Below are 13,178 nucleotides of genomic sequence, written 5' to 3'. Positions count from 1 at the left end.
TTAAAATGTTAAAATCAAATCTGATATTGTTTTACCTTTTATTTGGTGTGTGGAAGGTGTGCGGAAGAGGGGGTAGTCTTATACGGCGAGTATATAACAAACTCTGTATTTTGAGTGGAAATGTTAGGGGGTCGTCTTATACGCCCAGTCGTCTTATACGCCGGCAAATACGGTAAGTGCCCTTTTTATAGATAAGGAAATGGAGGTTGTGAGAAGGCAGCTAGTAAGTCATAGAACTGGATTCAAACCCAGTGTTCCTGACTCTAGGGCTGTGCTTTCCCCATCACTTCAGCCTTCAACCTTTGGTAAACTGTGCCCATGCTTTAAGGTATGGAGGGACTAGTCTGTCTTCCTGGGTGTGGTGGCTTAGAAAAGCTGACCTACTGTGCACAGAGTGCCATCCGGTTCATTTTTGTCTCTTCCTACAGTTCCTAGTACTTTGCTATGAAAACAGCACATAGCTATTGTTTGCTGATTGACTGTTCTCTTCCTCTTGGTCTTAGTAGATGCTTCCTCCTCATATCGTTGGTCACATTGGGTCTGACTCTTTGAGAGTGGGCAGTATTGTAAGTACTGCAGTGTTTTCACATTCTCTTCTAAAACATGAAGAACACTGGATTCCCTCTAAAGAAGCTAAAGGAAAAATAAAGTCCAGTTTTACAAATGTTACTTCTAGATGTGGTCCTGCTTTTTGAATCTTGGACTGTTAGTGTTCTCATTTGGTTTGACTGCATGGTCCTAGCCAGGGAGCTAATCATTAGATTTTGAAGGAAGGTTTTTGTATTATCAAGACTACCTGCTTAACATGCATATCTTTAAGTCCATGTTATATGCCATGGTAGAGCTGTCTGTGGGAATTTAGAACTTACGTTTCATGAATTTCCAAGATGTAACATTACATAAGATGTGGAAAATAGAGCTTTATGGAATAAAATCAGAGTCAAGTACTCTGAGACTGAACAGCATTCAATTCTTTTCTTTCTGAATAGTGAAATCTTTGCTGGTAATATACATAAGAAAACAATGATCTCTAAGGGACTGTGGGCACTCTCTGGGAATATCTAGTTGATACTAGAAGGCTCTGCCAGGACTGTTTGGGAAAGAAAATTGAAGTGTGTCAAGGAAAGTTGCTTTCCACTCTTGCAGGGAACACATGGGTTGCGTTTTCATTGTCCTTCCCTTCCCCCATTCCAAGACTCCCACCCATTGCTCCAGACAGCAGTGCACTTGGCCTAAAACACCACTAGCTAAAAATTTCAACGCTGGCAACGTGTGGACTGCTCCAGTGCGGCTCCTTTGTCTTCATCACCCAAGTCTGAGTCCCACCCCGGCCAGTCAAGGAGTGTACTTTTTTAAGATGGAGAGTGGGCCTTTCTACAGAGATGATTTAATTTGTAGCTTACTAGAAGTAATAGGATCCTTTCTGAAATTTCTTTTGGAATCCCAGAATGTTAACTGACTCTCCTTACCATCACTTTCCCTTAACAGAACGTGTACTTTACTTGGGGGTTCATTAAGTTATCCAGTCAGCCTGCTTATTTCTGCCCTGAAACCAGTGCAAGCAGTTCCATGTGGAGGTAACCCAGGGAATTTTCTCCCACCTTTTGAGACTGGCCGCCTGTGTTCCTGACACGCACACGTATCAGTGATGTAATTGACTGGGGATTCTAAGCAGACCACTCAGATGTAATGGAGTCCTTGGCCTAGAATAATGTACCTTCTCACTCAAAGCAACCAGGCAATCGGATCCTCCTAAAACCTCCAAGTGCTACTAAATGTAATAAAACCCCTTACACTTATCATCAGGTTCTTTAAAGCACAGTGACAGTCTGGCACTTTTAATATTCTTTTTATGACATGTCATAGCTATCACAGGTCCGAAGGGGTCCCCCAAAGAAAACAATAACATTGAGTGAAAACTTACATAAAGTCTCTCTTTATTAGAAAAGTTAGTTTTGGCCCCCAAACATCAGCTTTTATGGGTTCCTATAAAATCATGACTATTTCTTAGCAGTAGGATTTTCCAACCCTTGCAATGAAATTTTTAGTTATACTGGTTACTTTAAAATGAAGAGTGAGTGACTTCAACCACAGGGAAGGTAAAATAGACATATTATTCCCTATTCCTGCCACTAAATACAACAAAAAACCCTGGACATTATGTACAAAACAATCACAAGAAGACTGAAAGATGGAGGAAAGGTGGCAGACCATCTAGGGACAAGAGGACCCAAGGAATGACATCAAGGAGTTTCCTGGCTTTTTTGTTATCTCATAAATCTTAGACTTGGAGTTGAAGAAGCTGGCACATAAGAAACGCCAATGGATATAGACATAAAACACAAACAAACAAACAAAAAACAACAAGAGCCTGCTCTTTCTAGCCAGAGGGCCAGGAAAGATGCATCCTAGCAAAACAGAAAACTTAGATAATAATCAATCTACTCCAGGCAAAACCCACCCATCACCTTCCCAAGATTGTGATGCGGCACCCCATGCCCTGACTGTGATGGAGTCAGAGAAAGCCAAATAGGGAGCCAGAACTTTTATCCCAACCAGTTGGTAGTGAGGCTCCAACCCTGTGGAGTCACACAGTTTATTTTACAAGGGACAAAATACACTCAGATAGGGGATGGGACATGTCCATGGTCACAAGCTAGTAAATGGTGGGTGAGGATTTAAACTAGGTCTGTGATCGTAACCATCCTGCCCCCCTGCCCCATGTGAGCCTGTGAGCCTGCATGTTCAGCTGATTTTTCAACTAAGTGGCCTCAGGTGTGAAAAGCCGGGGCCACGGCTCTCAGTGGCAGGTCCAAAGGGACACAAATTATAGTCCCCAATGGACTGCATTTCTTGTCCTAAGTCATTTGTGCATTTCTCTCTGTGTGTATATGTGTGTGTGTGTGTGTGTGTGTGTGTGTTTCATAAGCCTGCACGTCAGCCTGGATTAGTGTCCAGGCTGTTTTTTTTCCTTTGATAAGGATTTCTAGTGCCTACTTTCCTCTGCCCAGAAGTGCTACATGGATGCTGGTCTTATCCCTGAGGAATGAAAGAAAGGAGGCCAGGAGTGGGGTGGAGGGTACAGAGGCCAGCGATGATTGAGCGAAGGGCTTTACATAAGTTATATCATTTAATTCTCTTAGAAATTCTTTAATGTAGTTGCTCATTTTCCCATTTTAAAAGCCAGAAAATGATGTTAAGGGAGGCTAAGTAATTTACCCAAGGAATTCATCCAGGGTTAAATAATTCAAAATCCAAGTCTCTTGGACTCTAAAGCAGTCCTCTCTCGCTGGGCCAGCTGAGGGTCTGGCACGCCAAGAATAGGTAGAAAGCTGCCAGCTTCCAGGGCACTCCTTGTCTGGCACCTGTTGACAGGTTCCAGGCAATTTCTGACTGTGTTGCTCTAACATAAAAGCCCTGCTCCAATCCCAGCTGCTGGGATCAGTGCCCCTGTACGGGTGAGCTATCATCCTCCAGGTATTGGGCTCTGGGCTGACCATTACAGGACAGGGGCAAGAGAACCGGAAAAGATCTGGTTCCTACTTAGGAGGAGCCTGGTGTGGAAAATGGGCCCCATGCGGATGTGGCAGCTAAGTCCACGTGGCACTTACTGGTATACATGAGCTGCTTCTTGTGAGGGGAACAGGGAACAGGAAATGGCTGGGTTGGTCAGTGTGGATTCCAAGCCCCTTTCTATATACTCTTGACTAGTCCGTCGTACCCAGTTGGGATCCCGCAGCTTGAACACGATGGGAAAAATTGGAAAAGAGCTAAAATAAGTGTACAATATCAATTGCTCTGTGACATTCAAATATTAAGAAATGTCACATTTATTTTTCTAAATCAAAATGAATCTGGGACACACCCACTCCCAGATGGTGAGAACCTCAGGACCAGTTCTTGAGACTCCACCTCCCCTCATGTAAGGAGCCTTGGCTCGCAGGGCAGCAGGTTCTGTCCTCATCCAGCAGTCACCGCTCTGTCTAAAGCAGCGGTTCTCAACCTGTGGGTCGAGACCCCTTTCGGGGTCGAACGACCCTTTCACAGAGGTCACCTGAGACCATCGGAAAACACATATATAATTACATATTGTTTTTGTGATTGATCACTATGCTTTAATTATGTTCAATTTGTAACAATGAAATTGGGGGTCACCACAACATGAGGAACTGTATTAAAGGGTCGCGGCATTAGGAAGGTTGAGAACCACTGGTCTAAAGGATGGTGGCTCCTAAAGGTGGGTGGCTCCCAGCATGGCTTTCACTCCTCACCAGGCGTGGCCTGGGGCACCATCATGGAGAGTCCCAGAGCTGCAGGGGCCAGTGTCCCTCTCCTCAGGCTCTGGGCACCCCGACTGCTGCCCTGGGTCCCTGTGTGGGGATGGTCTCAGGCCTCCGTCACTCCTGGAATGTCATTTGTATAGACTCCTTCCAAATCTTGGAAGACCAAGTGGGGGGCTCTTCTTTTACCCTCAAGCTCACAACCTCTCTTCCCTCCCTACTGTAGGCCATCAGCCAAATTCCCTTCCTGGTCCTAGGTCTTTGAAACCAAAGGCCTAACTATGGGTGACTGCCCAGGGTAGTTCTCTGAACCACTCTACACAAAACAAAACAAAACAAAACAAGCAAAACAAAACACAAAGCAAGAAGTTGTTTATCACTTCCTTCCATCACACACACACACACACACACACACACACACACGCAGTAAGCAAACTCAAAATAAACGTCTTAAGCCACACAGTCTGTGGAATTTTGTGGGGCAACCCGGCAGTCTCATACACCTTCCCAGGGATGAAGGACTGTCGATGTCTCTAATGTGCTTCATTTCCAGGCTCTGACCCCCCTCAGGGAGGAGGCTACCCCTTGGAATGGAGAATTTGTGATGCATAGCAGTGTAAACCATACTTCTTTTTTCAATCATTCACCTCCCACAGCACCAAGCAGTTGGAAATGTTAAGGACACCAAAACAGCAGACTCAGGGTCAGAAATCTCCAGAAGGCACTAACATCTAGGAATTAGTGCTACTGACCTCGGGAGGTAAAATAATGCTATGGAGACTGAGTGAAAGTTTTACATATTGGGGAGGGTGTGGAATTTATGTGGAGATGTGTTCTTCCCTATCCCAATGATTTAAACAAAAATCATTTAGCCCAGCTGGTGTGGCTCAGTGGTTGAGCATCGACCTATGAACCAGGAGGTAATGGTTGGATTGCCAATTGGGGCACATGCCCAGGTTGCAGGCTTGATCCCCAGTGTGGGGCATGCAGGAGGCTGCCAATCAATGATTCTCTCTCAGCATTGATGTTGCTCTCTCTCTCTCTCTCTCTCTCTCTTCCCCCCCTTCCTCTCTGAAATTGATAAAGATATATTTTTTAAAAATCATTTAAGCACTATAGAAGCCCAGCACCTAGGACTTTTCAAAATCCTACAAAATGTTTCAGAATGAAAAATTAAATTAGTTTCGAAGAAAATAAGGTGGTCAAGTAAAAATAAAATATTATTTTCAAAGCAGAGTTATCAAATGCTTTTCAAAATGTCTCCAGTGGCATTACATTTAAATTAGGATGCTAGAGCATTTTAATATTGTTATTGTTACTGGGAAACTCCCAATTGGGCTCAGACTGCCTGTCGCTGTGTCCAGCAACAAAGGCAGGGTTGAATCATATTAGGCGTTTATTGAGAAGGCTAGCCAACCAAGAAGATGCTTACAAGCATCAAATCCTGTCTTCACAGCAAGGTACAGGGGTCAGGATTATAAAGGGGAAGGGGCTAGGGTGAGGCAGCCCTGGAGGTCTGTAGGCATCAGCTATTGTCCTTTAGTCCTCAGGTGATGAGAGGATGTTGTTGAGATGATGTTTTGACTCCTGGTGGGTCGGTCTGACTCTGCTTATTGGTTCTGCTTGCTGGATTCACAGTTTTTTAAGGGAAACTTTAAGAAAAACTTAACCCCTTATTCACATATGAGAAACTTAACTCCCTATTCACATAAGTATATGTGTTCTAAGGTTTAAAATAAACATGATTATTTTTCAGATTCTTCAGGCATTCTATCAGATTACAGGTCCCCCTATCACTATCACAGGAGTGGTGCCTGTAAAAGTAAGTCAGACCAACGAAGTCTTAAATTGGTGCTGCTCTCTCTCCACCCCCAGGCCCATCTGGGTTTAGGTGATACCAGTAGCCTGGGGACAGGTTTGTAATGTGGGATGGGGTTGAGGGAGAGGCTGACATGCCCTCTGAAAGGCAGACATGTCATAGAGGAAGGTGGTCAAGAGTCCAGCTTGAACCTGGGTTTGAATCTGAATTCTACCCGTGTGACCTCAGGCAGCTTGTTTCATTGCTGGCACAATGGGGATAAGAAGGCCTGAGATTTTTGTGAGAACTGAAGAGAGGAAGAAGGTAAGGTGCTTAGCTTGTGCCTGCGGAATTGTAAGTGCTTGATAAATGCTAGTGATTGTATTGATAGTGGCCTTCAGCAGATTCTTACAGGGGGCCGAGAAAAGGAGAGGTCCTGGTCACTAGGCTTTTGCTCAAACGTGAGCCACGGAGAAAATATTCAGTAAGTGGGTATTGACTGGATGTGTTTTTGTTCTCACAGTTGAGAGAAAACAGCAGTGCAGAGAGGTTATGTGACCCACAGGATGGCAGGTCCCTAGGGATGACTGGGTGGCAAGGAGGCAGGCAGGGGCAGGGGTGGGGAGCCTGGGTGGGCAGGGCTCCAGGAGAACACCTTGTGCAAGACCTTAGGGGCAGACAGGCAGGTCCCCAGGGTCCTGTGGGCTCAGGCACCTCTTCTGCAGCTCCAGTGTGGGGGTGGAGGGTGGGAGGGTAGGTTAGGGGTGGGGGTGTAGAGCAGACATTGCTAGTTGGCATCCTAGGAATGCGGGCTGCTTTGGGAAGTTAAAGTTTGCCAGTGTTGGAGCACCGATCATGACAGTGACAAAAGCAAAACTAAATCTGGGACCAAATGAACATAGGCTGTTAATGCTTTTGCAGGTCACTTGTGCTTCATGGTATTAGAAAGTACAGTGGCTTCATGAAGCAAAAAGAGTAAATACTGAGACACTGAGGAGCAAGCATTCTGTTAAGGTGGGAGTTTGGAAGCAGGGAGACATTCTAATTGGTCTTTGGGCACAGATGGCAGTCCTTTATTGGCTGCAAGGGGGCAAATGAGCAGTGTGGGGACATTTCAAATGAAGATTGTTTCATGTTAGGTGGAGGGTTTTTTGAGTCTAGCCATTTCCTGAAACAAGTTGCGGGGTTGATGAAGTGCTTTTTTTGGGGTCAAACTGTTATCATGGCCCCTGTGGGGGAGTAGGGGCTGCTATCAAGTCAGTTTCTCAGCAGAGATCCAGATCAGAGGATCCCTGGCCAGGGAACCAGAAGACCTGGGTTCTTGGCTCAGCTGGTCACTAACTGAATTGGTCATCTCGCTGGACCTATCTATCATCTGTACATTGAAGGGGCAGGATCACACAAGAATGCCAAATCGCTGACCTTCGGGCCAAATCCAACCTGCAATTGTGTTTTCTCTCACCTATAAATTATGACTATGGTTTGTTATTTAGCCTGCCATCAGGAAGGCTGTGCATCCTGCAATCCACAGCCCCTCTGCTCCATGCCTTTAGGCAACCTGCTGAGACTGCAGCCCTGAACTAGATGACTCTGATGCTTTCCTGGTGCTGGTCTTTATTGTTCTTCAATGTTCAATGACATCTTTTCACTTTCTCTGCCTCCCACGGTCACCTTATACCACCATTCACAAATATTTGACACTTCAACTTCTTGAGTCAATTACCAGTATTTCTTTCAGAAAAGTGGAGAGAGACATGATATAATGAACCACCTGAAAGAAAGTGAACCAAACAACAATCTGTAAATACGGAATCCCACAATGGAGGCTGGAACCAGAGGCTCTACTTGACTTGGCTCAGCTAAGAGTGGTCTGATGCCTCCCTGGTTGGAAAGGACCAGTCAGGACAAACCCAGTTCGGACTTAGAGCCACAGAGTCACACCTCTGGGCATGAGTAGCAGCCTCAGCCGGCCCCCAGCCCCACAGCCAGCAGTCCAGGAAGCCACACTCTCCGCCCTCTCCACCAAGGAGCCAGGACCAGAGTCAACACCCCAGAAGGGCAAATGCTCTTCTTCTCACGCACTGTGCCCAGGGATCAGATGCTCTGTCGCCCATTTGGGGCCCGGACACTGTTGTGTCGCTGGATTCTTCCACCCCATCCTCAAACCACGGACCAGATAAATCAAGTTGAACTGACTTCAAAGCAAACACTTCACAGAGCCATCTGTGATTCATTCCCTTTCCTAGTTATGTAACCAGAGAGATCCAGACAGAGACACAGATTGGAAGAACTTTTTTTTTTAACCCCAAACCTTTACAGTATTGGGATAATTATGGCTTTCATAGGGTTGATTACTTTAAGCTGTCAGTAATTTGAGTCTTTTTTAGAGTCAGTGACCAACTTTTTGTAATTACATTCTCTCTTCCCACTTCCATCTCCAAGGAAAGAAAACAGAGTCCCGAGTTCCCAGGACTTCTTTCGGAGCACCTCCCGGGCACCGAACGCATCCACAGCCGTAGAAGGGACTGTCCATCAGTGCTCTCTGCCTGAAAGAAGTGTGGGCTTATGTGGCCAGCGCATGGATGTCAGCCATTCACAAATCATCCAAAATATTGTGGTTCATGGTTAAAGAGCAATGCAAAATACTAGATACTTTAAGAAATGGTATTTTCCACACATTTCAACTTTTTAAACATTTTGTTTTCTGATTACGTAACTAATACCTGTCAGAGTGAAAATTGAGAAGCAAAAAGAAGAAAATAATTATCCCAAATCCTTGCCTGGGAGAATTATTCAAACAATAAGTGATCCTAATATTTCAGCACATTTCTCTCCAGTCTTTGATTCATGTATATTTATATTTTTAGAGTTAAAATTCTACTGCATTTATAATTTTCTATCTTGCATTTTCTACTTAGTCATTTGCCCACATAATAAAAAACTTTATAACCCTAGTTTTCAACACAATTTCAAATACAATGGATGTACCACAATTCCTTGCAAAACAAATCCTTTATTATAGGGCAAAGCTTGTCTCCAGTGTTTTGCTACTAAATGCTACCTGAAATTCTTTAACTGTACATTTCTATCTGCATCTCTGATTGCTTTCAGAGGATCTATTCCTAGGAGTGTAATCAATTCTGCACCAAAGAGTATGGGAAAATTTTAACATTCTTAATACCTTTCAGAAACATTGAACCACTACTAAAGCTGTCTGAGCTTAGTGACAGAGGTGGAGGGTGTGCTGGGAACGAAGCAGCTGGGGCACTGAGCATGGCCCACAGGTATGACGGGAATCACAGGACAGATTTGTAAAATGGGAGTGGGTGAGTAAAACGCAGGAACCGCATTCTTGAAGAGATAGTTGGGGCTAGAGGACACAGGAAATAAGATATTATTGGTAAGGATATGACCTTACAAGGACTTTCGAATCTGAAGATATCTGTGTCCATGGATGTGATCATGAAAGTATATGACTATTACCCCAAATGTTGCTGACGTCAATGCTAATTTTAGGTGCTGGAAAATTAACTGAATTAGCTCTCCTCTTTCCTCTCCACATCCATTCCTTTGGCAGTTTCATCCACCTTACACCTTACTCTACTTCTTTAACAAGCTGGCTCCTAGGTCTCTGTTTCCAACTTTGCTGTTTCTCTTTACCACCTTTCCAGCCTCCTGCTTGATGTCTCAGCCTGACTGGCTGCTCAGCGCTTCAGACTCAGTACCTACCAGACAGAACTCACTTTCCTCCCAAATCTGCTCCTTCTTCCTTGCTGCCTGTTCTGATAAAGGCACCACCAGGCATCCAGCCTTGAGATCTGCAGCAGGGGAAGCAAGCATATCACATAGATAAGAGCTTTTCTGTCTTGAGTAATTTAAAAAATTCATGTCTAAGTAGAAGTGGGCAACTGGCACCAAAGAGGCTGAATAAACGTACCCATCCAACAAGTCTATATTAGGAACCTACGACGTTTCAGGAGGTGCCGTTCTCTGCATGGGGCTCAGTAGTAAATACATCAGGCAAGGTTCTCTGTCTTCATGGTGCTTCATCCAACAGGTACCAGACCTCTGAGTTTGGCTCAGGAATAGCAAGCTTCACCCTCTTACCAGAGCATCAGGTAAAAGCAGGGGGACAAATTCCCCTGAAAGTATGCTGCTGTCAGCTCTGGGTTTTGGAGTAATAGACAGGGAGTAACATCACAGAGAAGGGTGAGAATATCAAGAAGATGACTAAGCATGTGTGGGAGGCTGAATAGTGGCCCCACAAAGGTGTCCATGTCTAATCCCCAGAACTTGTGACTATGTTTCCATACATGGTAAAAGGAACTTTGCAGATGTGATTAAGGATCTTAAGATGGTGATATTATCCCATATTATCTGCGTGGGCCTGATGTAATCACTAGGAACCTATAGAAGGAAGGCCTAGAGACAGAGGAGGGATGATAGCAGCAGAGGCTGGAGGAAGGGGCCACAAGCCAGGGAAAGCAGGAATCGAAAATACAAGGGAACACTTTTGCTCCTAGAGCCCTCAGAAAGAATACAGGCTGGCTGACCCCTGAATTTTAGCCCCATAAGATTCATTTGGGACTTCTGGTCTCCTGTACTGTAAGATAATACTTGTGTGTTGTTCAAGCCACTGTGTTTGTGCTCACTTGTTTCAGCAGTAATCGGAAGCAAATACAGCAAGCAAGTAGGTTGGCTCGCCACAGCTGCATAAGCACTGCAAGTAGACAGGGAGACTCAAGTCAGCTGTTTTCATAACACAGCAAACAGCCAGGAACTCCCACACGGAGCTGCCCTCTTGGAGCAGATGCCCATCCCTAAGTCCTATGGGAGCTGTGAGGGGCCCAGGTGGCAGCTGTGCACACTGTGGGTTGTGCTGCAGCTAAGGAACCCAGGCAGGAAATCACCACCCTTTACATGAAGTAGGAAACAAGCCACTCCCCTCCACCGGTGAGCAGTGGACAGTAGAGTGGTCTGCTATGGTCACCTTGACCTGCTAAATGTTTCATGACTAGTTATAGCTACAGAAACAGCTCAGAGTCAGAGGACTGTTAGCTTTGCAGTGTGGCACGCTCAGCAAGGACATGCAAGGACACATGGGCCCACAGTGATTGCCTCTTCCCAACACAGAGTCCCTGCCCTGCCCCCCAGGCTGCTCTCCCGACCTCAGCCCAGCCCCGCAGGGCTGAGAAACTGCCTTGTCTTCTAGGAGGTGTTCCTTTACTGGTCCCAGCAAATGCCTCTTTGTCCTCCAGGCAGTTCATTTCCACTGCCAGGGCCCAGAAAGTTCTTGTCCAAGGTGGAGAATTGGGCAGAGGTGTTCCCACGGGGCCCACACAAATGCCCACACAGTCTACCGTGGGCCAAACAAGGTCAGCAGGCAGTTTTAAATGTCACCCTAACAAGGCCAGCAAGCTAGCCAGAGCTGAGCCTCAATGGCACCTCTGTGTCGGGCTGGTTGACTCTGGGTGCCCGTGAGAGACCTAGAGGACAGAGTAACCAGCCAACAGCCTCCAGAGAGGGCCTGAGGCTCGGCCTCTTCTCATAACCAAGGAGGTGTGTGGGAGGGAGAGCACTAAGAAGTGGTTTGCATTTACCCCTCAGAGGAAGTTATTGGAGTCTGAGGCAGTGAACAACTGATGCTGACTCCAGGGTTCCAGGAGGTTAGACTCTTTTGTTCTTGTTAATCCTCACCTGAGGATGGATATTTTCCCATTGCTTTTTAGAGAGAGTAGAAGGGAGCAAAAGGCGGGGGTTGGGGGTAGGGGGAAGAGAAACATTGATATTGTGAAAGAGACACATGTATTGGCTGCTTCTCGCAGGCACCCTGACCAGGGCCAGGGATTGAAACTGCAATCCAGGTATGTGCCCTTGACTGGAATAGAACCCGTAACCCTCAGTGTGTGGGCTGGCTCTCTAACCACTGTACCATACCAGCTAGACTCTTGACAATCAAGGATTTAACTGTGTGTGTGTGTGTGTGTGTGTGTGTGTGTGTGTGTGTACATGCACACAGGTATACACGCTATTCCCCCCAGTCATGGAAACACATGAAAAGAAAATCTAGAACACGTGTATCTTTTCTCTCTAAAACATTATGCTTACATATTTCCATTCCAGAATCTTATCTAAGCCACAATAGCAGTTTCTCTCAGTGTATGAGAACAGGCTTGCTTCCTCCCCAGAAATGTTCTCTCTTGGGATTGTTGGTATGATTTAGGCATAACTTGGTGGTAAAGAGGGAGATTCCTAACCCCCTTGCTAGACATGCTAGACCAGCTGTGGGCAAACTATACAGCCCGCAGGCCGGATCCGGCCCGTTTGAAATGAATAAAACTAAAAAAAAAAAGACCGTACCCTTTTATGTAATGATGTTTACTTTGAATTTATATTAGTTCACCCAAACACTCCATCCATGCTTTTGTTCCGGCCCTCCGGTCCAGTTTAAGAACCCATTGTGGCCCTCAAGTCAAAAAGTTTGCCCACCCCTGTGCTAGACATTAAAGAACTAGTGCTACATTGTATTGCATGTCAAGGATCCCCAAACAAAAAAACAGGAAGACAAAATATAATCTAAACACAAAGATAAATGTATTCTGGTTTCAATGAAATTATACAAAACTAGAGGCCCAGTGCACAAAAATTTGTGCACTCAGGGGCAGGGGGGTCGCTCAGCCCGGCCTGTGCCCTTTCGCAGTCTGGGACCCCTCGGGGGATGTCCACTTGCCAGTGGGGACCAGGCCTAAGCTGCAGTCGGACATCCTTAGTGCTGCTGAGGAGGCGGGAAAGGCTCCCGCCATCACTGCTGTGCTGGCAGCCGGCAGCCTGGCTCAGGGGTGGGCAAACTTTTTGACTCGAGGGCCACAATGGGTTCTTAAACTGGACCGGAGGGCCGGAACAAAAGCATGGATGGAGTGTTTGTGTGAACTAATATAAATTCAAAATAAACATCATTACATAAAAGGATACGGTCTTTTTTATTTTTAGTTTTATTCATTTCAAACGGGCCGGATCCAGCCCGCGCGCCGTAGTTTGCCCCCGGCTGAGCTAGTCCCACCCACCCACTCCAGCCTTCCCTCTGAGATTCAGGAGCTGTG

At 45.8% G+C, this 13,178-nt stretch overlaps 1 long non-coding RNA gene across 1 annotated transcript in view; it reads right to left on the bottom strand.

The window, feature by feature from the left end:
• Nucleotides 1–9,135: 9,135 nt before the first annotated feature.
• The window catches only part of LOC107184947, a 15,903-nt gene continuing 11,860 nt past the window's right edge, over nt 9,136–13,178 (bottom strand). The window contains exon 3 of the long non-coding RNA XR_001515851.1: nt 9,136–9,147. This is a non-coding gene — a long non-coding RNA (uncharacterized LOC107184947). The remainder of the gene's footprint in view (nt 9,148–13,178) is intronic.

Source organism: Myotis davidii, unplaced genomic scaffold, assembly GCF_000327345.1.
Source record: "Myotis davidii unplaced genomic scaffold, ASM32734v1 scaffold44, whole genome shotgun sequence".
Taxonomy (NCBI): Eukaryota; Metazoa; Chordata; class Mammalia; order Chiroptera; family Vespertilionidae; genus Myotis; species Myotis davidii.
This window is presented reverse-complemented; position numbering and strand designations above follow the sequence as displayed.